We start from the raw sequence: 4,094 nt of genomic DNA on the forward strand, positions 1-4,094 counted from the left end.
AGAAATGAGGTCTCACTATGTTGCCTAGGCTAGTCTTGAACTCCTGGATTCAAGTGATCCTCCCACCTTGCCCTTCAAAAGTTCTGGGATTACAGATATGAGCCACTGCACCTAGCCTACTACATTTTCTTGATCCACTCATTGGTGGATGGACATTCAGATTGGTTCCATAGTTTTGCAGTTGTGAATTTTGCTACAATAAACATATGCATACAAGTGTATTTTTGATATAATTAATTCTTTTTCTTTGGGTAGATACGCAGTAGTGGGATCGCTTCACTGAATGGTAGATCTACTACTTTTAGTTCTTTAAGAAATCTCGGCTTTTTTCCGAGGAAGCTGGTGTTGCCGAGATTGCCAAAATGCTTTGGAGTTTTTAACTGAATCTAAGAAAAGTCCAAAATAGATTTGAGACTGTAAAAACAGAAACTGCAGCAAGGGGGATTCGGTGCCAATGCATCAACAAAAAAGACAGCCAGAGTTAGTGGAAGGAAATCTTTCTGTTTTCGTGTCCCCCACGGAGCTCATATTTTATGCAGATGATCAGTCAACACATAAGCAAGTGTTGACACTGTACAATCCCTATGAGTTTGCCTTAAAGTTCAAAGTTTTGTGTACTACTCCAAATAAGTATGTTGTCGTTGATGCTGCAGGTGCAGTAAAGCCTCAGTGTTGTGTGGATATTGTGATTCGTCATAGAGATGTTCGATCCTGTCACTATGGTGTAATAGACAAATTCCGTCTTCAAGTTTCTGAGCAAAGCCAGAGGAAGGCTTTGGGAAGAAAAGAGGTTGTTGCTACTCTTCTCCCATCAGCAAAAGAACAACAAAAGGAAGAAGAGGAAAAAAGAATAAAGGAACATTTAACTGAAAGTTTATTTTTTGAACAGTCGTTTCAACCAGAAAACAGAGCTGTCTCCTCAGAACCTAGTTTACTAACTGTCTTCCTGGGAGTGGTGTGCATTGCAGCCCTGATGCTGCCTACAATGGGGGATGTGGAATCGCTGGTGCCTCTCTACCTCCACTTAAGTGTGAATCAAAAATTAGTGGCTGCTTATATCTTAGGTCTTATCACAATGGCCATACTTAGAACATGAGCAAGGATTTCAGTTGACTTCTGAAGTAAATCTATCTTGAAAATATGAATGTGGACTGCCTTTTATCTCTGTTTCACTCCATTAAGATGCTACAAACTATTGAATGATTTCAAGTAATTGCAGATGTATAATATATATTTTAAATTATAATTTAATTTGAAGGACTGCAGAACATTATTTTACAGACAGCAAAGATGCTTCTGAGTGACACCTAGGAAATTATTTGAAGAAATTCTTTTTATACCTATACCTGTTGTGCAAGAGACTTTAAAACATTTGTTATTTGCTCACCTTTTTTTTCCAGTTCATTTTGATTGCTAGGGGTCATGTATGCTTCAAAGTTACAGGACTAAAAGAACAAAGTGACCGGCCTAAAACTAAAATGACATTTATTCCCTAGCTACAAACGTCAGCGTTATTATGTTAATCATACCTTACCCTCTATCATTATAAGCGGTTGCCATGGTGTTTCTAAAAGTAAGTGTTTTACCATTTATGTGTAGAGGGGAACAAAGCATAAAGTACTAAGGGATCATGCTTATCCTAGGGTCTCACAGAAGACAGGACATATTAATTTTGTGAATTACAGAATGGGTTGTAGTCCAGACACCAAGAATCATAGGGGTTTTTTAAAGAAACCTAATGGAAGTAGGGTGACCTCTCTCTTTGGTCTAAGAGTTCTAAAGGAAGGTAGGCATCTGTTTAATTAGTTGGTTCACCCTGGCTTTACTTCTGGTTAATGCTTTGTGTTAACAGGAAGGAAAAAATCACTTTATCTTTTCTTCCAAGCCCCTTCCCCACCTGACTTGCCCAGACTGGGCTTACCAGATACCAGGTGATTTATGTGGAGATGATTTTTCACCTTTAAACTCTAAGCCAAGTGTAGGAAACTCTTCATAGCTGTGTCGATTTTATATCAGTCACTGAGACTTTTTTTAAAGTTTTTATTTATTATTAAGACAACTTTGCCAAAAAAAATCCCCTAAGCACAACTATTTACATTTCTTTATAGCCTCGTCTGATCTCTAACACATATATGCAGTTTTAACTGTTACTGTCATAGTAACTGATCTTTTGTCTAACGATTTTTACCTGAAAGCACAATGCATTAAGAGTCTCTTGAAAATCATCTTTCAGATCTTTTTACAGAATGAATTTATGCACTGCTACAAACACAAATGTATGCCTGAGGTTGGTTTTTGCAGAAAATAGTCTCCGCTTCTAAAAACTTCTATGTCTAGTCTTCCATAGGAAATCCTCACTGTTTAACCATGTGAGGAGCCTAAGTCATTAAACGGATCATGTCTGTACATTGTGTAATGAATGAAAAGCACATAAATGTAATCTACTTTGAACTTTGTAAAAATTATGTGTGGAGGCTATTCTTATTTATCCATCTCAAGTCCTGTGTGTGCACGTGTGCACAAGTGCACATACGTGTATGTATGTGTGTATAATAACACATTGTAAAGAACAGAAATTACTTTAAAAAATAAACAGAAATGGAGACCTGAAAAAAAAAAAAAAAAGAAATCTCCATACTATTTTCCATAGGGGTTGTACTAATTTACATTGTGACCAGCAGTGTTTAAGCATTCCCTCTTCACCACATCCACATCCACATCTGTTATTTTTTTGACGTTTTAATAATGGCCTTTCCTGTATGGGTAAGGTGGTATCAGATTGTGGTTTTAATTTGCTTTTTCCTGATGATTAGTGATGTTGAGTATTTTTTCTTGTTTGTTCGCCGTTTGTATATCTTCTTTTGAAAAATGTCTATTCATGTCATATGCCCACTTTTTGATGGGACTTTTTTTTTGCTGATTTGTTTGAGTTCCTTGTATATTCTGGATATTGGACCTTTGTTGGATGCATAGTTTGCAAATATTTTCTTTCATTCTGTTCATTGTCTGTGTACTCTATTTCTTTTGTTGCGCAGAAACTTTAGTTTAATTAGGTCCCATTTATTTATTTTTGCTTTTGTTGCATTTTCTTTTGAGGTCATATTTCTTGGGAACAGGCTGCAAAATCTGGCCATAAACTGGCCCCAAAACTGGCCATAAGCAAAATCTCTGCAGCACTGTGACATGCTCGTGATGGCCTTGACACCCACGCTGGAAGGTTGTCAGTTTACTGGAATGAGGGCAAGGAACACCTGGCCCACCCAGGGCAGAAAACCACTTAAGGCATTCTTAAACCACAAACAATAGCATGAGCGATCTGTACCTTAATTAAGGACATGTTCATGCTGCAGATAACTAGCCAGAGCCCATCCCTTTACCTCGGCCCATCCCTTTATTTCCCATAAGGAATACTTTTAGTTAATCTATAATCTATAGAAATAGGGGAGCTTGGAAGCATCAGGGTAACAATGGGACAAGTGTGGACTCTGGTTCGTTCCACCTTGGAACCTTTTCACACTAATGATGAGGAGGAAGGAAAGTATAACGAGTAACAGAAGAGGTGACAGAGCAGGTTTGTTTGCCAGCTAAAGCGGCAAAGGAGGGAGAGGTTCATCCTTACCCTTCTCCACCCCCTCCTTATTTTGAAGAAAAAGAGTGGTCTGGCCCTGCAGACCTTTCTTTTCTGGAGGATACTGGGTGAAAATAGTTTCCCCAGTGACTGTTCAAGCAGCGCCTTGAGCAACCACTCTCAGTTCTATTCAGGCAGGAATTCAGCAAACTGGATGAGGGGGTGATTTAGAGGCTTGACAGTTCCCTGTTAGAATACACCACCCAGATCAACAGGGAAATATTATAGCTACATTTGAGCCTTTTCCTTTTAAAACTGGGAAACGCCATGAGGGGCCCATCCCAGACCCCATTCCAAACTGGGACATTTCTGGCTCAGGCCATTCCCTCACCCCTGTACAATGTCTGTCCCCTGCCACAGCCAGTAGTGCCGCAGTAGATTTATGCTGCAAAAAAGCTGTGAGCGTTCTTCCTGGGAACTCCCACAAAAAGTTCCAACAGGGGTCTGTGGATCTTTGCTAGCAGGG

At 39.2% G+C, this 4,094-nt stretch overlaps 1 pseudogene across 1 annotated transcript; it reads left to right on the plus strand.

The window, feature by feature from the left end:
• The first annotated feature begins 318 nt into the window (after positions 1-318).
• LOC105533477 lies at positions 319-1,096 on the plus strand (annotated as a pseudogene). The gene has a single exon (XR_001005122.1). The product of XR_001005122.1 is annotated as a motile sperm domain-containing protein 1 pseudogene (transcript).
• The last annotated feature ends 2,998 nt before the right edge of the window (positions 1,097-4,094 follow it).

The sequence above is a fragment of the Mandrillus leucophaeus genome, unplaced genomic scaffold (assembly GCF_000951045.1).
Source record: "Mandrillus leucophaeus isolate KB7577 unplaced genomic scaffold, Mleu.le_1.0 Scaffold1251, whole genome shotgun sequence".
Taxonomy (NCBI): domain Eukaryota; kingdom Metazoa; phylum Chordata; class Mammalia; order Primates; family Cercopithecidae; genus Mandrillus; species Mandrillus leucophaeus.